The 21987-nt window shown below is 42.5% G+C and overlaps 1 protein-coding gene across 4 annotated transcripts in view; it reads right to left on the reverse strand.

Moving 5' to 3' along the window:
- Window positions 1–21987, reverse strand: part of adck1 (aarF domain containing kinase 1) — a 127450-nt gene that overhangs the window by 67656 nt on the left and 37807 nt on the right. The window lies entirely within an intron of this gene.

Consider the following 21987-nt stretch of genomic DNA (forward strand, 5'->3'; position numbering starts at 1 on the left):
TGGTTGAATATTTAAGCTGTGAATATTTCAATTAAAAACATTTCAAACACCTTTTCATTATTAAAAATTAAATAATCCATATTCACCTTTCATATTTCACTTCCAAAATATTCAAACTGTTTAAAAATACAACCAATAATATTCAACAGGCAATTTTCGGGCCATTTTATTTCGCTTTGCAAAATTCGCTTCCACAAATTCAGTGGTTCAAATTCGACAGTAAATTCAACATTGACGTCCAGGAACTGCAGGAAAAGCAATAGATTACCGAGCATACTCTCCATCTGCTGTTAGTCGACCTCACCATCAGATGGTGCAAAAGCGCTTGTTGTTGACGAAGACATTCATTCATAAAATGGAAATGATTATCTGTGTCAGTATGTGCGGAAAAGATGATAAACACACAAAAGCTGTGTGTTTATGTTTCATTCAATAACTTCATTGTTAATTTCCCTGTGTATTCTACATGTCATCAGCTTTCTCTACCATGAACAGGATTATAATCGGTTTCCCTCAATACCTCATACTCAAGGATTCCCCTTCAGTTGGGACAAAACGCTTAACGTAGCTTAATGTACTAATACAGTGATATGAAAGATCAATCTTGCACCTTATTGGGGAAGTAGGCTGTAGGCTATAGGCTACAGGCAAGCATGGACTCAGAAAATGAACTTGACGCGCAAAGTTTCATGCTGAGCGTTTCGTGATATACTGGTGATATACATATACTGATATACTATATATAGTATGCCTACGTGTATTGCATTAGCTTAAACTGTCATAGCACTTGCATATTGTTGTCCTATTGTTAATTTAACTGTAAATCACTTTGGATAAAAGCGTCTGCTAAATGACTACATTTAGGGACCGTCTCTAAAGTTGCATACAACATTGGCATACATGTTTCTAACTTCAATAGCAAACTTAAATTTATTTGAATAAATATAAAAAATCCAAAGGGTGCGCATTATGCCTGACACTACATGAACACTTTACAGTTGGTTTTATGACTGTAAGTCGTTCTATTCAAATGCTATCGGAGTTAGAAATGTGTATACCAAAGTCGTATACACTTTAGAGACGGTCCCTAAATGTGCGAATGTCCAACATCAAGCCATCTTTATGCCAGTCTATCACTGGGAAACGCTCAGCTTTGCGCGTTATTCTGAGTCCATCTGCTTGCCTGCGAGTTTGGTCTTTTACATCACTGTAGTCCATTAATCTACGTTAAGCATTGTATATGTCCAGAAGTATTGAGGGAAACCCTAATAGCCTGCATGCAGCACATCGCCACAATATAAAGTTAAAGCAACTAAACAACCAAGAGAAATATATGTCAACCTCAAATGTAACATTGGATCTGTACATCCGCATCGGGGGAATAACATTATAATCTCGTTCACAGTAGAGAAAGATGCATGTAGGCTACACAGGAAAAGTAACCGTGAAGGCACTGAATTTAACATAAAACAGCCGTCATAATAATCACAAATACACTTACATTGCTGTAAATGAGTTTTATGAATGAATGACTTGCTCTAATTTTGCTGGTCTTCGTCAACAACACGCACTTTTGCACCATCTGATGGTGAGGTCGACTAACAGCAGATGGAGAGTATGCTCGGTAATCTATTGCTTTTCCTGCAGTTCCTGGACGTCAATGTTGAATTTACTGTCGAATTTGAACCACTGAATTTGTGGAAGCGAATTTGCAAACGAAATAAAATGGACAGAAAATTGCCTGTTGAATATTATAGGTTGTATTTTTAAACAGTTTGAATATTTTGGAAGTGAAATATGAAAGGTGAATATGGATTATTGAATTTTTAATAATGAAAAGGTGTTTGAAATGTTTTTAATTGAAATATTCAAAGCTTAAATATTCAACCATGCTGAATTTCAGCCCATAAAAATGCAAGCCCTAAAAATACAATGCATTAAAATGCAAGCATGGTTAATGCAATGCCTATTTTTTTCAAGTAGTGCAATTCAACAGGCTTTTTATTTCAAAAACATTTGACATTATTTTACTTCCATATAGTTCACCCAAAGATGTGCATTCTGCAATCATTTAAATCACCCTTATGTAATTCCAATCAGCATGACTTTTTTTTAAGTGGCACACAAAGGGAGACATTTTCAATTTGTATCTACAATGAATGGTTACTGGAGATTTCCGGCTTCAAAAAGGACAAAATAGCACTATAAAAGTATCAAAATAGTACCATAAAGTATCATATAGTATATAGAACTTTATACATTATAACTATTTCAAGTGATCTGACAGATTTTAGTGTTAAACAGAATAAAATGTATGTTATTATTTACCAAAATCCTTAAATATTTGAATATCTGAAATAATTCCACAGAAGATGTCATATAGGTTTTGAACAAAATGAGGGCAAAGTACATGATTTTCATGAATATTAATTTAAAATGTTTTTACCTGTAGAGAAGTGAGAAATGGACACTAGACATTTATTCTACACTTTTTGACATTGAGATCCAAAAGTCTGCCCAAAGGCTCAAGGAATCACTGGCACTCAGACAAAATTTAATTTAAAGATAAGATATAATTGTATATCAAAGGAGTTCCCCAATTTACAAGCAAAACTAATTTCCTGGATATTTACTGAAAGTGTATCCTCAAAGAATATGAAAGGTTTACATCAGAATAAAAGGTTTCATCAGAAAAAAACAACAACTCAAAAGCAATACTTCATTAGAATCAAACTACTACCTACTCAATTAAAAACCAAAATAAATAAAACATTAAATGAATAAATGTATAAAAAAAAATCCCTAATGACAAGATAATAACTTTAACACAGTTATAAAACAATTCAACAATGTTAAAGTTATGCATAGTCTTGCAGGTCTTCTATGTATATATGTCAATGTTTTTGTAAGGTTCTGCTTGTAAAAGTGACAAAGTTGCTTAGCTAGTTAAGGCTACAAATCAAGTGTTCACAAATGTGAATTCTCCTCTGCAATTACACATTATAACCAAGACCTGTTCTATTTTTTAATGCTGCTTTCCTGCACTATTTTTATTTTGTTTTGTTTTGTTTCGTAAAATGCATTGTGGCGCTCATATGAAACGCATTTACGATAAAAGACGGCATGATTCCACGTAATATGACTTTGTAGACAGACAAAAGCCTTTAAAACGTTCTCGCACGCGTACCATTACAATCATTGAAGCTAATGCAAAAAAAAACAGTAATAGGGAACAACTTTCAACAGTCGACTGGTTTGGCATCAGACCAGTCTCACAAGAAAAAGATATCCAATCACTTTTAGCAGTGTTATGGTCCTATTCAGAGCAGTGTGTTGGGTGGATGAATGGCTTGCTAATGGAGCAGATATTCATGCTGAGGAAATGGAGAGATAACATTCTGCTGTGGGGCGTATGGGAGAAAAACTCTGGTGAGTGAGATAATGCAGTGTTTATGGTAATATTTTAATCTCTTATCGTGCTAGAGGAGAAACCCAGAGGGTATTTATCAGCTTTTGAACTAACGCACCACTGCTTTATTCATTTTTATCATCTTTAAAAAAAAAAAAAATCTATTTTCCCATTTTTGTGGTGCCCTATCAGAAGCAACAAGAGATGGTTTTTGCTTCCGTTTTTTGCACTCTCTTTCATGTGATTGATGTGTTATTCATTTCATTTTTATAAATGTCAGCAGTCAAAGACAGTTTTGTGATATGAAAAAGACCAATTGAAATAAGATTATGTGAATTAGCCCAGTGTTTCTCAACTGTTGTGCCGCAAGACCGTTTTGAGTGTGCAGTCAAAAAAACAATGGCTGCGTCCAAAAACGTAGGCAGCTGACTTGTTGCCTCGCTGCCTTATCAAGCAATGACTTTGTAGGCACACTCACGAAAGTACCTCACAAAACTGATTTCAGACAGACTTCTGGGGCAGCGTAACGGTTTAATGAACTAAGGCAAAATAGAGAGAGCTTTAGTGATAACTAAGCAAATATTTAATTACTACAATAGTAATTTCTCGCTAGAACTACGTATGTAACCCTCGTTCCCTCAGTTCGGGGGAGTTCCCTGACGAATTGGGATCACGCTAGGGAGACCAATTGCCTATGAGTGAATTAAAACGAGCCAATGAATATTGGCATGCAGGATTTGCATTCCGCAGCCCGCCTACCAGCGCGGGTATAAAAGGCGGAAGCAACGCATGCATAGTGCTTTTCGCTGAGGAGGGTTACATACGTAACCGAGACATTCCCTTTCGTCCTGGGAATTCCAACGTGTCGTCGGGGGAGTTCCCTGACAAATTGGGATCCCTAATAAAACGCCATGGTGCTGGCCCCTTCCAGCGCCCAGCTAAGCTACCCTGCAGCAGTTTCTTGTAATAAGTTGCGGGAGCTAGCTAGGGAATCACACTGCTGTTCCGCAAGACCCGCACAGTGGATTTTGGATAACACTGGGAAAGCGTGCCCTAACCCCCGACGCTGCGGAAGCCTTTGCCTGCCTGAGGAAGGCCTGGAATACACATATGTACTAACCCATTGGGGTAGTGAAACATATGGGAGTCCCTGAGGTAGTCTCAATCCGAGGGAAGTGGGAGCGTACTCAACAGGGACGACAGAACGAGTCTGTCAAGGGGAAGCCACGGCTGAACTGCACGTGGCATCATGGGTCACCGTAGAGACCACTGGAAAAAAGACCCAGTCTACTAGCAACTCCTACTAGAGGTAGCAGACCTGGCACCAGGCGGTCCGCCACGCCTGGCACCGGAGGGGTGATGGAGGAACTCACAAGGCTCACCGACGTAGGGCGCCATACGGAGCAAAAGACGCACGTATCCGGCCGAGGCGCGGAGTGGCGTAGCAAGCCGACACAACCTATTCCCTCGCACCACTGGCCGTAGCGAGTACTCGGGAAGAAACAGGTTCAACACGTAGGCTATAGAATCTAACGAACGTGTTCGGTGTCGCCCAGCCCGCAGCTCTACAGATGTCTGTCAGCAAGGCGCCTTGAGCCAAAGCCCAGGAAGCGGCAACACCTCTAGTAGAGTGAGCGCGCAACCTGGGAGGACAAGGCTCACCCAGAGACTCATACGCTCGGGTGATAGCATCCACTAACCAGTGAGCTAACCTCTGCTTGGAGACAGCCTTCCCCTTCTGCTGGCCTCCGTAACAGACAAAGAGCTGATCTGAGGTCCTGAAGCTTTGCGTTCTGTCAATATAAACCCGCAGGGCGCGGACGGGACAGAGAAAAGCTAGGGCTGGGTCTGCCTCCTCCTGGGGCAGCGCTTGCAGGTTCACTACCTGATCCGTGAAGGGAGTGGTAGGAACCTTGGGCACATATCCGAGCCAGGGTCTCAATACAACATGAGAAAGGCCCGGCCCGAACTCTAGGCACGATTCGTCGACCGAAAAAGCCTGCAGATCCCCGACCCTCTTGAAAGAAGCCAATGCCAACAGGAGTGCTGTCTTAATGGACAGGATATTCAACTCAACTGTTGACAAGGGCTCAAAGGGAGGACTTTGAAGAGCTCTAAGAACCAGAGCTAGGTCCCAAGAGGGTACAGAGTGCAAAACACGAGGTGGATTTAACCTCCTAGCACCCATAAGGAATCTGATGATCAGGTCGTGCTTCCCCAAGACTTACCTTCTACTGCATCGTGATGCGCTGCTATTGCAGCGACATACAATTTGAGGGTGGAGGGAGACAGCCTTTGTTCCAATCCATCTTGCAGGAAGGAAAGTACGACTCTGATCGGGCAAGTTCGGGGGTCCTCCTGACGGGAGGAACACCATTCGACGAACAGGTTCCACTTCAACGCATAGAGGCGCCTCGTAGAGGGGCTCTAGCGGAAGTGATGGTGTCTACCACTGCCTGTGGCAGGCCATCTAGAACCTCCGCGTCCCGTCCAGGGACCAGACATGGAGTTTCCAGAGGTCTGGACGCGGGTGCCATAGAGTGCCCCGTCTCTGAGAAAGGAGGTCCTTCCTCAGAGGAATCGGCCAAGGAGGAGCTGTCGCGAGGAGCATGAGTTCCGTGAACCAAGTCCTGGTGGGCCAATACGGCGCCACTAGAAGGACCTGATCCTCGTCCTCCCTGACCTTGCACAGGGTCTGTGCAAGAAGGCTCACTGGGGAAAACGCATACTTGCGTAGGTCCCGGGGCCAGCTGTGAGCCAGGGCGTCCGTGCCGAGGGTCCCCTCGGTCAGGGAGTAAAACCACTGGCAATGGGTCGTGTCTGGAGAGGCAAACAGGTCTACCTGTGCGATTCCGAAGACACTCCAAATCAGCTGGACCGCCTGGGGATGGAGTCACCATTCTCCTGGCAGGGGAGGCAGCCGTGAGAGCTCGTCTGTCACACGGTTGAGCTCCCCTGGAACATGAACGGCATGAAGCGACCTCAGATGCTTCTGACTCCATAGGAGGAGGTGGGAGGCGAGTCGCGACATGCGACGGGAGCGTAGACCACCTTGATGGTTGATGTACGCAACGGTCGCAGTGCTGTCCGTACGGACCAGTACATGCTTGTGTCTGAGAAAACCCTTGGGGTGACACAAGGCTAGGCGTACTGCTTGCAACTCTAGGCAGTTGATGTGCCAATGCAGCTGGAGCCCCGTCCACAGACCCGAGACTGCATGCCCTTTGTACGTGGCCCCCCACCCCATGGCAGAGGCATCTGTGAAAACCACAGCATGCCTGGAAACCTGGACTAAGGGCACTCCGGCCCAAAGTAACGCAGGATCCGGCCACGGGGAGAAGGTTTGGCGACAGTGCGGGGTCACTTTGACCCGGAACGTGCCGCTCTGCCATGCCCACCTCGGGACTCGATCGTGAAGCCAGTGCTAAAGCGGTCTCATATGTAACAGGCCGAGCGGCGTTACTGCGGCTGCCATATGCCCCAGGAGCCTCTGAAATTGTTTCAGTGGAACCGCTGTCTTGCCTCAAAGGAACCTGAGGCAGGTGAGCACTGACTGGACGCGTTCCTCCGTGAGGCGCGCAGTCCAGGCGACCGAGTCCAGTTCCATACCGAGATAAGAGATCCTCTGCACGGGGCAGAGTTTGCTCTTATCCCAGCTGACCTGAAGCCCCAACCGGCTGAGGTGCCGAAGCACCATGTCCCTGTGATCGCATAACACCTCGCGAGTGAGCTAGAATGAGCCAGTCGTCGAGATAGTTGAGAATGCGAACGCCTTGTTCTCTCATGGGAACAATGAAAGTCTCCGTGACTTTCGTGAAGACACTGGGCGACAGGGCCAGCCGGAAGGGTAGGACTTTGTACTGACATGCTCGACCCTCAAAAGCAAACCGTAGAAACGGTCTGTGTCGAGGAAGAATCGAGACGTGAAAGTACGCGTCCTTCAGGTCGATCTGCAAACCAATCCTAGGGACGGATGCATTCGAAAATGCGCTTCTGCTTGAGCATTTTGAACGGGAGTTTGTGCAGGGTCCGATTCAAAACTCGCAGGTCCAGGATTGGCTGTAACCCACCGCCTTTCTTGGGTACAATGAAGTAGGGGCTGTAAAGCCCAAACCTCATCTCGGCAGGAGGGACCGGCTCGATCGCGTCCTTCGCCAGCAGGACATCGATCTCTTCCCACAAGACAGGGGCACCCACTGACCTCAGACGGGTGAAGTGGACGCCCCTGAACTTGGGAGGCCAGCGTGCAAACTGAATTGCATAGCCGAACCGAATGGTGCGGATGAGCCATCGGGACGGACCCGGAAGCGCTAGCCAGGCTTCCAGATACAGTCTCAACAAACCCACCCGAACCACCGGCGTACCGGAGGGTCGAGCATGTCTCCGCGGGGAGGGGCAGCGAGGTGGAAGACAGGGACCCGGCTCTGGTGGCATTGTAGCGACCGAGAGCGGGTCTGGGCGTTTTAACTTGACACCAACCTGCTTCCACCTGTGGGCAGACGGCAGAGAAGGCCCTCTGCTGCGGGCTGCCCAGTGGCGAGGGGAGGGGGAGAGACGAGGAACGAGGCCCTGACTCCACGTGACCTGGTCTCTGCGCCTCCGGGCCCAGCTGCAGACAGGAGCGACGCAGCCGAGGCTGCGTCACTGCTATCCGCGAGCTGGGGAGAGGGGAACGGGAGTGGCGCCGTTCGTGGGCGGCGCGCACTGCCATTCTGACCCTCTCGGACGGAGAAGACTGGTCTTACTGGTCTGCCAGACTCGACCGTGAGGGGAAACGAGAAGCGAGGCCCGGGGGCATCGAGTCCTGGTTTCCACCTCCTCACCCAGCGAGAGACGAGAGTGACAAGGCCGTAGCCCTCACTGTCATCTGAGCACTGGGGCCCATGAGTGACTCAGAGGAAGTGGACTGCTCAAACTTTGGGTACCGCTGACTGGATGACCAGCGGCGGAACAGAAATTAAATTCTCCACCTGGCCCTCCCCCGGGGGAAGGAGTGGTGATGACACGAACTCCAGAAGAGCAGACATCACATACTCCGGGTCACTCCTCTCAGGGTCGTTTCCCTTCCCTTTGCTGGGGGGAAACGAACTCCGAGCGGGCTGGTTTTGAAGCGCTTCTGGACCACCAGTGTGGACATCGTCTGACCAAGGGCCAGCGCTGTGACTAATCACGGTCAGTCACTAAGCACAGCTCCACCCCGAATCAGAACTACCCACGTGCACTGAATGTGCAGGGGTAGTGAGAGAGGAAAAACTTCTGCAGATATAGGCATGTTTGGCTTGCCATATTGGCACCAAAATGCTTCCATACTGCCAAAATTTTTCACACGCATCCAGGCACTTTAGACCCAGGAAGTGTGGCTGTCAAGTCTGAATCTTCAGCACGAGAACACACCATTAAAGTAGGAACTCAGCATCATTTTCAGAGTATAACAGCCCTCTCTCCGATGTAGCGATCGACATCTGTCCTCCCCTGGGGCCCCGAATGAAATGCTTGGTCCCTCATGAGAAGGACCAAAATCCCATTCAAAGCCTCGACGGCACACGGCACGCTGAGCGGCTCAAGCCTTTACGAGAAAGGGGAGACGAATAGACGTGCCGACGTGGTCATGCACTCATGAGAGAACATGAACCACCCATGAACGCAGTCTCAACACACTGATTAGGCATGTGAAACAGCGATCATGGCCGTCAACCAGGCATGCAAGACAGTGAACGTGGCCATCGCCTCGATGACACACGGCACGCTGAACGTTCAAGCCCTCAGGCAGGACGAACAACGTGCCGACGTGGTCATGCTCTCATGCAGAGAGCACAAACCACCCACGAACACAGTCTCAGCATGTTTGCGATGCGCTAGAGGAGTGAGTGGTTCGTGCTCACTGTAACCCTCAGATCACCAATGTTATTCGCCAAAGTAGCCCTCCTCTGGTGCACCAGAAGAGAAACTAGATCGGGAAATAAGCAAAGGGACTCACCTCATAGAGGCACACGAGTCTTGATCTTGACCGCGCATCTTGAGCGCCGAATGACGCGCGCTGGGTTGCCGTGACAACCCGTGCTGTCAACCGGCGCTCGACGGCACACGGCACGCTGAGCGGCTCGAGCCTTTAAAAAGGGGAGACGAACAACGTGCCGACGTGGTCATGCACTCCTGAGAGAACATGAACCACCCACGAACGTAGTCTCACACACTGATTAGGCATGTGAAACAATGAACGTGGCCGTCAAATGAGGACAGGAAACGATCGCATCCAGAAACACACGAGTGAAACGTCATCCTGAAAAGGACGCGATCTTCACTCGTGTTGCTCTTTCAGGAAGAAAGTACTCTCTTTATTGTGCTGAAGCACACAGGGACCCAACGCGGCAACACAGCGGGGAAACTGCAAGCCCGCTGTGCGCACTCAACCATTTACCAGCTGTGAAAACAGCTTTTGAATTAACAGTGTGTAGACACAGGAAATCGCGCGGTCGCTGAAACGCCGTCACGCCAACACAGAGAGATCCCTTCCCGAAACAGCAGACTCGTAGAGCGTAAGATAGATACAATCTTAAAGCTCATTCACTCAGAGAGGACACAATCGGTCGGCTCCGAAGCTAAAAGCACTATGCATGCGTTGCTTCCGCCTTTTATACCCGCGCTGGTAGGCGGGCTGCGGAATGCAAATCCTGCATGCCAATATTCATTGGCTCGTTTTAATTCACTCGTAGGCAATTGGTCTCCCTAGCGTGATCCCAATTCGTCAGGGAACTCCCCCGACGACACAGAGTTCCCAGGACGAAAGGGAACGTACATTTACATATGAACTGCTTTGAACTGAGTGAGCTAAAAAAATAAATAAAGATGGCATCTGAAATTTGCAGTTGGTGGTCAGTTTGTGTGTAAATGTACGTTTTTGACCAAAGTTTTCCAATTCTGATGTAGTTTCTAGCGAGAAATTACTATTGCAGTAATTAAATATTTGCTTAGTTATCACCAAACCTCTCTCTATTTTGCTGTAGTTCATTAAACACTGCCTCAGAAGTCTGTCCAAAATTGCGTCCAGTTTATAGTGGTCGACCAATATTGCTTTTTTGATGGCTGATGTCGATATATTTTATATAATCAATATTTAATAAATTAGAAATAAATTAGAAAACAAATCTTTAAAATAAACATGCTTATACTTTTGATGGCAACTTCTTGAATCTGCAATCCTATTACAGATTTTTTTTTTTTTTCACAAATAAAGTAATTGTTTAAAAATATATATGAATATGTGAATAAAAAGGAAGTAAACACTGTAACAGGGCACTCAGTAATCTGGTAATTTCGTGCGCACTGGTAATCATATTTTTTCAAATAAAGACAAAGTAACGTTAATATTACATATAGCACATCTAGTTTTTCGATCGCGTCTCCTGTGAAGCTGATCTTTTGTTCGCATTCACTCACTTCGCACGGACCGACCGTCACTCGCAGTAACACGTTTATGCAGGCTACAAATGCACACTTCACAAGATATCACAGCTGGATTCGATTAAATCTGCAAGGTTTGTGAAATTAAATGTCTATTAGATATTCAGATATTTGTTTAAATGATGCAGATGCGCATTTGCTGAATGTTGACGGGTAAATGAGAAAGTATTTTAGCCTGAATGTTTGCTTTTTCTGTTACAAATAATATAAAAGCAAATGCTTTACTTTTTCGCATACCATTTACTTTCTTTGTTTACCAGTTCTGTCTAACAAAGTATTAGATATATGACTGACATACATAAACTAATGAAGATGGAGAATGTGAGTGAGCGCTGTGTGATCAGGCGCTGGTGTTCTCAGCGCCGCCCGTCAAAATATAAGTCTGGAGCGCCGTCAAAATACAAGTCCCGCTTCCAACACATCGGCCAAACAGAAAAACTTATCGGCCGATGCCGATATTTAAAAAATGACAAATATTGGCCGATATAACGGCCTTGGCGATATATATCGGTCGACCACCACCAGTTTCGTGAGGTATCTCCGTGCGCAAACGCTGCCTACAAAGTCATTCCCTGCAAGTCAGCTGCCTAAGTTTTCGGACGCAGCCAATAAGTGTGATTGAATTGAAGCGGCACTGCGCAGACCGATCAGAGTATGACATCAAAGTACAACATCAAAGTACCACGAGAGAGATCAGAGAATTTCTCTCGTGGTACTTTGATGTCATAAACCGATAGATCTGCGCAGCGCTGCTTCAAGTCGAACACACCTGTTGTCAGACTATACATTCATAAAACGTTATTTTTGTAACTTGCTACAAAAATAAAAGTGTCACCTCAGAAAAAACAACTTTCCTGTCCTGTCAGCCGTTAGACTGAGCTCATAAAGCTCAGTCTTCGATTGCTTGCGCAAATCCAGCGGCACACGATGTATATCACTTCATTATAAACAAAGTGCGAAAGAAATTACGAGAATGCAACATCGTAGTTATGTTGTCAATTAGTCAAGTCATGAAATTCCCAAAAAGTACCAATAAATTACGTAACCAGTACGTTGTGTGCTAGCTGGGAAAGATTTGCATACATGTATGATGTTCATTCTGTTCATCAGGAGCAGTTTCCATTTGTCTCATTACAGTTCACGTTAGTATTGTGTATTCACCATGATAACTTTTGTTTCCATAACCCCAAAAAGCCACTTTATTTTCACTTGGTGTTATTTTGTATATTTTTAAATGACTGTGGTGGCTCATACCAACCAACTTTATTGTATTAACAAAAACTAGTTTGGGACTACATCCAAAGCCTTACCTTATAGGCCTACTGCTTATTCATCAGCATTAGTTGTATTCTTACAATTTATGTGTATGTTAAGTAAAGTGGGACGGTACTTGTGTGAGTGTCAACCATTTTTGTAAAACAAATTTGCTTGGTTTAAAAAAAAAAAAAAAATCAAATGTATTATAATTCTTATTGGCAAACTGTATTTATAAAACCATTGCGCTCACGTCTTTTGCAGCATCTTGCGCATTACACTGCATTCTAAAAACGCATCGCTCAAGTTAAAATATGTTAAACTTTAAAAAAAAAAACATTTCTGGACCTTGCGCTATTTTTCATTCCACTGACCTGCATCTCGTTCTGTGTGAACCGGCCCTAATGATCATGGGAAAATGTGGGTACCTTGGCCAAACTAGTTGAGAACTAGTTGAGAATGTGCTTAAATTATAAAACATTTCTACAAAAAACTCCTTTGAGTTAAGTACAAAAAAGGCCAAATAAACAACTCAGTCACTGCTACTTATACAATTTTAAAGTATAAAATGTGTCCTATTTACTCAAACAAACTGCACAAACGTTCATGATGAAAGTCTGAAAAAGTTGTTTCTGTGTTTGTTTTCACAGAGAGTGAGGAACAGTCTTAGAGATGCACCACAGAGCAGTGCAGTAGGGTCTTCTCTTCAGAGCCGAGCGGACAGATTGTGGAGTCATTTCTACGGCACACTCCAGATTCACACTGTAGGACCACATATGCCACCACAAATGCTACAGTTCCGTTTCGTTTCTCATTTTTTATGACTGACTTATAAAAAAAATTCTTGCAGCCTCCAAGTAAACTTGGCTGTTCACTTTAAAATTAAAAGGCACATCTATGTACTATATTGGCTACATGGATGCAGTGTTTTCTACACATTAAGTGGCTGAGCAGCATGTCTGCTACATCTATAGCGGCACACCACAAGAAAACAAGTCTAAAATTAAAGAAATGAGATAAAAAGACTGCATACTGCAAAAATAATACAAAGATGTTAAACAGACAACATCTTGCTGTACACAACAATATACTACATGCCCCATAGTCTGATTTACAAACGAAAAGTGAGAGACAGTTCTTTAACAAATCTGTCAAAAAGACTCACAAACTGAAGTTATAATTTAGAATTACTCAGTAAATTTGCCACAGTGGTTATTAAAAGAGTGAAGTCTATTATTTCTGCACTGACACCCACGTATATATACACAACTACATAAATTCATTGATATTATTTCATCATAATTCAAACATGTTTTGCAAAGGGGGAAATACACACACAAAAACATAAACCAATAAAAAAATAAAAAAACAAAAAAATACAAAAACAAACAAACATAACTCAATGATAACTTCGTTTATCATTATTTTTGGAAAACAAAGCTTGGTCTTGGGCCAGAGTGTTGGTGTTAGAGTAAAGGGTTTGGCATGGAATGGCAGGGAGTAACATGTGATTGTAGAGAACAGCACATATGGATACAGGAAGCACTGGGACAGCCTGCATTCTGCGAGGGTGGCAAACCACTGAAGCAAAGAGGGCTGAGTCTGGATATTTACAGGGTCCAACAAATCACCAACGCCAAAGATGTCCAGCCACCCACATGCTTCTTTACTATTATAAACCAATGCCAAAAAGACCACATGCTCTTTTCTCAGACCCTCATGCTAAGTATAACTGTTTTTTCATCATTCTGTGGATTCATTGGGTGTTCTAAGAGTTATGGATCAAATCGTGACTCAACCCTCAGTATGGAAAAACAACCAAAAATTTGCATTTACAGTAATGCACTTAAAAATGAAGAAACCTTATGGAGGATTTAAAACATAGACAAGATATATCATTTATTTTTAATTTAATTATGTTGTCAAGTTTTTAAATCTTTAGAAAAATGTCTAAAGAAAGAAAGAAAGAAAGAAAGAAAGAAAGAAAGAAAGAAAAAGACTTGAACAAAAGAAAAATAAACAAATTAACTAAAGGAAAAAGAACAGAACAAAGGAAAGAAAAAATGAACGAAGGATAGAAAAACAAATGAAGGAGGGAAGAATGGATGGAAAGGAAGGAGGGAAGAATTGATAGAAAGGAATGAGGGAATAATGGATTGAAAGGAAGGAAGGAAGGAAGGAAGGAAGGAAAAGAATGAAAGAACAATTAAAAAATGAAAGATCTAAGAGAAGAGAAGAGAAGAGCAAACAAAAGAAAAATAAACAAATAAAAGAAAAAGAAAAAAAATAACAAAAGAAAGAGAACTGAACAAGGGAAAGAAAGAATGAAAGATAGAAAAACAAAGGAAAGAGGGATGGAAAGAAAGGAAAGGAATTGAAAGGAAAGGTGAAGGAAGAAGGAAGAAGGAAGAAGGAAAGGAAAAGAAAATGAAGGAAGGAAGGAAAAGAATGAAAGAACAACATTAGAGCGAAAGAACAATGTACAAAAGAACAAACAAACCGGAAAGAAAGAAAGAAAGAAAGAAAGAAAGAAAGAAAGAAAGAAAGAAAGAAAGAAAGAAAGAAAGAAAGAAAGAAAGAAGTGTAGTGAAAGAGTAATGGGGCAGGGTGGGTGTTGGGGTTGTGCTGGCAGGATGGGAACAGTGGGGCTGCTGAGGCACGCCCCGTATGATGCCACACATCCAGCACATCATTACAAGAAATGATGCACATTTACATGCTCCACTGGCCATCGTGTCATTGAGAATGAGGCAGCAGCGGTGGCGCTCTCCAAGAGATACACCCCCTTTCCACAGAGCGCACACACTCACAGGCCACTCCTAGGTTGGGACTCGCCTGCCATCTGTTGTTTAATGGTCTCCTGTAATGGATCCCTGCCCCATGAGCCCAGTCTTTTCTCTACAGGACACCCAGCAGATCTACAGGCCAGAGAGTTCACTGAGTAGATCAGAGACTCATAACCTGGCTGAAGATGAATGAAGTTACATGGTCCAAATGAGGCTTCAGTTGCATAGTGGACTCTGACAGGATTCCCATCCAATACAGGAGTTTGTACACAAGAACCCTCAAATATGATGATCCCCATTCTGAGGGACCTGCTTATAAGCAAGTAAGAGGGGAAATGTATTTATTGATTTGAAATTGAATTATGATTTCACTTTTTTAACTTTAGTTAGTGTGTAATGCTGCTGTTTGAGCATAAACAACATCTGCAAAGTTACGGCGCTCAAAGTTCAAAGCAAAGAGGGATATTTTCTTTCATAGAAATCGCTTTTTAAGGACTACAACAAACGACTGGTAGGGACAACAATGAGCTTCTTCACGGGTTACTGACATCACTAACCCTAAAATTTACATAAACCCCGCCCCCAGGAACTAGATTTATACATTATCAAGACAGAACATGCTAATCAATGACTAGAAAATAGTTAACTCCTACATCAGCTACATAAATCCATCAACTAACCATTCAGAAATGTGCTGTTGCATTCTACATGTTGTCACTTCTTCTTGAGTCTCTCCATCTTTCTCCGACTCCGGTTTGAACATAAAAGGCTAAAAGTTGTTGAAATTTTCAGTGCGTGTCTGTGTGAGGTAATCGAAGATGCTAACACATGAGCTCTTGAAGCTCCGCCCTCTGTGCCGGGAGCAGCAGCTCATTTGCATTTAAAGGGACACACAAAAAAACAGTGCGTTTTTGATCACCCTCAAAAAGTGACAAATTTAACATGCTACAAAAAATATCTGTGGGGTATTTTGAGCTAAAACTTCACATACACACTCAACATTAGTAATTAGTAATTCAACATTACTAATAAGAATATATAAACTGAAAATAAATTAACAGTTTGCTTAAATATAATACTACGGGGGGATACTTTAAACAAAACCCTGTCCTCCTCAAGGGCACAGCTGAGCTAATGGTTCAGGAAGTTTGCAAAAGAATATTAGGTGAGGAGGAAAAGAAATGGGAGAGCAGAGATGGGATCTATTTATACCAGGGCTGACAGAGCGGTTAAGAACTTCATCTCGTAGCTCAGATGGCACGATTGCTCAACTGAGGAGGGATTTGACAAGAAGCTATGTGTCGATTAGAGATTATATTGCATGCTCCGCTGCAGAAAAAAGTGATGATGTGACCAAACAGTGACACTAAATATTGTGGAAGGGTCTTACAGAGAGATCCTATCTCTGGATTCAACATGAACCTGTGCGGGTGAGAGGATATTTATGAAGGTGAGGTGTTTTTATATCAATGACAGCTTAAAGAGCATTTCTCTAGCAGATGGAAGAAAACTAGTGGAAACCTCAGATCGATTCGTCAGTCTTTCCCAAAGTAGAGAACCGGGGTGGTGTGGTAGATAACAAATGTGCCCAACATCTCTTGTACAGCCCCACTGTCTGTCTCACAAAAGGTTAATTGAGTCTATTTTGGTTAATGAGTGGCAGGGCCTTCCTTGGTTTAACCAGCATATGGAAGAACTTTCAGCATCTTTTAGACCTAATCATCCATCAAGGAAATCTGCCAGTCCCTATTTTACACTTTGAAATAAGATAAGGATGATAATTCATGAAAACGGTAATATGAATTAATGTAATTTGCAAAGATATGAATCACTATTAATAATCACTGATACTGAAGTTGCGATAGTTCCCTACTGTGATGCATATATCAGAGTGAAACCGCTTCTCGAACAAGAAAAAAAAAGGTAGGCCGGGACTTGATTTTGTCCATCAGGAATTGATTGGATCTTTGTGGTTTGCTATTCCTGTGATGTCATATGAGTGACAGCCAGGTTGACCTGCCCACGCACCGGTGAACACGTCATCAGAGAAGAGATTAAAAGTTTATGAGGGCACATGAATTAAAAAAAAATTATGTGCACAGATAAATAATATATAAGAAATACAGCAATATTCCCAAAATGATATACGATTCGTCAATTTTGATTTCATGGTGACTTTAAGGCCGCAATATACTACGAACGAACTAGTGTGACGTCATTTTGAACAAAATCAGGCCAAACCAAAGTTCAGATGGAGTTTAAAGAGTTCGAAACTGTATAGAAAAAAATTGGCAAACACATTTGAACTATCATTGTTCTAGAGTTAAAATTGTGACGCTTTGAGCGCTGTTGAGCGGAATTGTAAACACCTCTGATTGGCCATTGTGTTCACGCGCTCATTGGATATGTCTGTGATTGGCTACAATGATCAACGCACAGGAGTGTTTGAGAGCACACGGAAGAGGTTGAAGGTGTTTTAAAGGGGTCATATAATGGCATTTTTGTACAAGCTAATATGATTCTTTAGGGTCTAAATTAAAAGTTTGTAATATACTTTAATTAAAAATTCTCATTAGTATTGTAAGAAAACACTCATTTTACCTGGTCAAAAACAGCTCTGTTTTCAGCACGCCGTTTAAGTGCATGTGTCTTTAAATGATAATGAGCTTTGCTCACCCCGCCCCTCTGTTCTGTGCGTACACCATATCACAATAACACAATAACCATAACGCGTTGTTCATTATAAACGTGGGATTATGAATTATATTGAGAACGTCGTAAAGATTAATATAAATATTAATATAAAGGTTAATAAAACGTTACACTCACTTCTTCTTCTGGAGGTGCAGCAGGAAGACGAATAGTTGGTACCGATCCTTTTTTCAGGAGCAGCTTCTTAGAAAAAACAGCTTTATACTGACCTCGTTTGTCGTTTGTAAAGCAGTCTGGTGTGTGAAATGATTCGTGCAAACATGAAAGCATTGATGTTGATCGTGGGGAATATTCCCTTCGAAAACAAACTCAGCCACTGCGTCTTCAGCGGTTCGGATTTAGGAACATCAAAATGATTGCTGTGTTCCTTATTACATCCAAGAACAGAACACCACAATCGCTTAGACGCCATTCTGCTCATAGACAGTGCTCCAGCGTATCAACAATGACCGCGCCGGTCCGCGCAGACTATGATTGACAGCTCGCTCACGAGCGAGGGCGGGTCTGTGTTGAAACGCTGCTGTCAATCAACAATCGTGGGAGGGGCGTCGATTTTGTGACGTCACAAAATCGAACGGCTTGATTTGAGATGGGGGAAAACATATAAGAAGATTAAAAAAAAACCACTGGATGGATTTTTATCATTTTATGATGGTTGTGTACAGGCACTGCCAACACACATTTCAGTACAATCAACTTGTAAAAGTGCATGTACCATTATATGATCCCTTTAAAAAAAAACGGGAGCGGGAGTGTTTGAAAGCACAAGCAGGCTTCAAACGCTCCCGTCTGTATCTGTGTAAGCGCTCGGTGAAGAGTGTCACTGATGTATATTTACAACATGTTTTTGAAGCGCTGATCATTGTAGCCAATCACAGACATATCCGATGAGCGTGTAAGCACAATGGGCAATCAGAGCTGTTTACGATTCCGCTTAACAGCGCTCAAAGTGTCACATTTTTTTACATTCCAGTACCAACTTGGTACCGAAGTCGGTACTTTTTGACAACTCTACATTGTTCTGTGGCAATTACGTGATAGGTAGGTGTGCTATATGGCTCCGCCTTCTTTGACATGGAAATCTTCACTGTATAGCCAACATTCACAACACTCTAGCATCAAGGCAGAGAGTTCTGCATCATTCTCTAAATTTAAACACCTACTATTATTATTAATGTTCACAATCATCTCAGCACATACTACTATTTGTTAACAAACAGTCCTGAAGGCTCATGGTTCAGAGTCCTTGCTCAAATTGTCACGTGTGCGTTCTTCCCCCCCAACCGTGGCCTCAAAACTAAGTAGTGTTGAGTAATTAGCTAAATTTTTCAACCGAACGCGATAATTACTTTTGATAAATATTTGCATAATTGAACTACTAAGTGCCCTGTCCTTTTTTCAGTCCCTCTACCCAACCCTCCCTTACAATGTGCTGGAGGTTAATGCTATTCGCCAACACACAACGTTCACACATTCTAGAAAGCCACAAAATGCAAAAGGATAATAGCTGTTCTTTTGTTGTGGGCAGAGAGGTATTATACATTAACATTATTATACATTAAGGTTAGAATAACAGTTGTGTACATAGCTATTACGGGGCAGGGAATATATTGCTAATTTTATACATATATTGCTAATTGTATACATTTTAATAATATGTAAATGTAAATAGACAATTGTAATAAAGTAACATTTAAAAAAAAAATTATTTACATTACTCGCATTTAAAAAAATGTGTACACTGCTGTATGTGTGTGTATATATGTACGTACATACATACATACATACATACATACATACATACATACATACATACACAAATTCAGTGGCTTTCTAGTAAGCCAAGAGTGCATAAAGCAGAGGTCTGGCTCTATTAGCTGGAAAGAATCTCATGGAATAACATTTCAGTTGCTCACGGGCTTAAAGAAGAGTGAATTAAAGAGATAGAGCGAAGGCAAGCTGAGAGGACACCAAAACCAGTGTCTTTCTTCCTCCTCACACCTTTGTGATATCAATAATTCCTTATCTAAATGGATCCAGAGCCGCCCGTAACAGCTTTTTGATTTTGTGTGAGACCATGCCAGGCCTCATAAATAAATATGAGGGAAGGTGGGGGAATTCTGGGATGCTGTAGTTTACCTCACGGTGCAGGAGACTCTCCCTAAAAGCCCTGGCAGTGACTCTGTCTGACGGGTACTGCCAACCAATCACGGCACAGTACATCGGATACTACAGCCCAGTGGCGTGAGGTAGACTTATGAAATGAAGTGGCAAAGTTTCATTTCTGGGTTTGGTATTTTAATCTGATTTAAACTTATATATATTCATTAATTCTGATGTTTACATTGTTTTCAAGTTTGAGGCATATTAAGTTTGATCTTACACTATTAACAAGGAACAAATATAAGTAGGCTATTATAAAACATATTTTAATAACACTATTAAATTAAAATAAAATATAAAATAAATAAAATAAATAAATGATATAAAAAATACTGAGTACTTAGAAGGTTTCAATAAAATAATATTAATCGTATTTTTATTTATTTTTTACATAGAAATTTGCAGTCACCCGAGGAAGCAAGCGTTGCATTTTTAGTAAAATGTAACAAATTACTTGTGCAGTATAAATTAAAAAGGGTGCACAGACAAAACACTGTGACAGACTTCATGTTTGCTAGCGATCAATGGCAGATGCCTTGGAGGTAGTAGCCAATCATCTGGACAAATTTAGGGTTTGAATTTACGTTTAAACAACAACGATGTGCTACGAACAGAAAAGTTTTTCCTTCACGTTGTTGGTGTACAGACGACGTTGTCAAAACCATCCCAGGTCACATGGATCTGTGAAAAAAATCCTGTAATCTGCATGCCAGGCCAGTAGATGGCGATGTCACTTTGTAAAGAAACACTACGCACCTATAGACTAACGGAATCGTTTTCAAAAACTTGCACTTTGAAACCCGTTTTCAAAAGTTTGTTTTCAGGCCCCCAGATGTCATACAACGATTGGTCCGCGCAGCGCTGCTTCGTCAAACACACCTAATGTATTCAGTGAATGTGTTTCTAGTTTATGCGCACGGCCTCTAACTGAAAAAAAAATAGTATCCACCTCGACAAAATATAATTTGTTCACTCACAAACTGAACAAATTACTTTTATTTTATTTATATTTTCCAAATATTACTTGCATCTCAGTGAAACTGACTTTTTATGCAATACCACAAAATTCACATAAACACATGTGGATGGAAACCTTGCTACTAATAGAGTAATTAATCATTTCGTATCTCATAGTGTTTACGGTTTCATTTTGTACTGTTGATTTCCTTGAGAACACACAACTACCCTTTTCTCCTCAAGTAACACCCCTGCTAAAGCCAGATGAATGATGTTCATTAAAAAGACTTGCGCTGACCTGACACAGAGCATCCAGAGACGCATTATTCTTACACAACATTAGGAGCGCAAGCCTCACCTAATCTACATATCCACACACTCGCACACAGAGACGATAATGGAGTGAACGAGAGACAAAAGGAGAAAGCCAGAGAATTGGGAGGACTTTTATTGTGAAACGGAGGCAGAGGGATTATTCTCCCGCCGCGCTGAGCCCAACGAGCCGTGACGGGTCCATCTCCAGTTCCCGACACACACGGCAGTGGTGTCTCAAATGCTTCTTACTTCACAACACACACACACCCTAAACCTCTGCAAGCCAGTCGCGACCTGGATGGAAATTACGTAATGTTGCAGCCAGTGCGGTTGTCATACAGCAGGGAGGGATGGGGCTTTAGAGAGAGAGAGAGAGAGAGAGAGAGAGAGAGAGAGAGAGAGAGAGAGAGAGAGAGAGAGAGAGAGAGAGAGAGAGAGAGAGAGAGAGAGAGAGAGAGAGAGAGAGAGAGAGAGAGAGAGAGAGAGAGAGAGAGAGAGAGAGGAATGGGAGGCGGGAAGGCAATGAAGCAAGAAGTCAGACTGATCTATTAGAGCTAATAATTACAATAATAAAACTGTAAAGATGCAGTCATAACCCCAGGAGCATTGCGAACAAGCGTAGCCCTCTCAAGGTCAGACGAGGGAGGGCCGCACTTTTACGGTTACCAGCTCAGAAGTGATTATAGGCTTGAATTGTCCTCGTTCAAGGTCATTTTGCCAAAACTGGCAAGTTATGTGACCTTGAACGTACCTGAAATACTGAACAGCAACTGAATTTGCGATTGCCATAGTGTGAGAATGCATTAAATAGATTTGATTTGTACATTTTCTGAAGAAAAACTCAACCGTGGTTGCTAGTTTGTTGCGTAATGGTCAATAAGAGCCTTTTATATTCAAACCTCTACTCTATGGCTTGGTACCTCCTTTAAT

This window comes from Abramis brama (assembly GCF_963993115.1).
Source record: "Abramis brama genome assembly, chromosome: 21".
NCBI lineage: Eukaryota > Metazoa > Chordata > Actinopteri > Cypriniformes > Leuciscidae > Abramis > Abramis brama.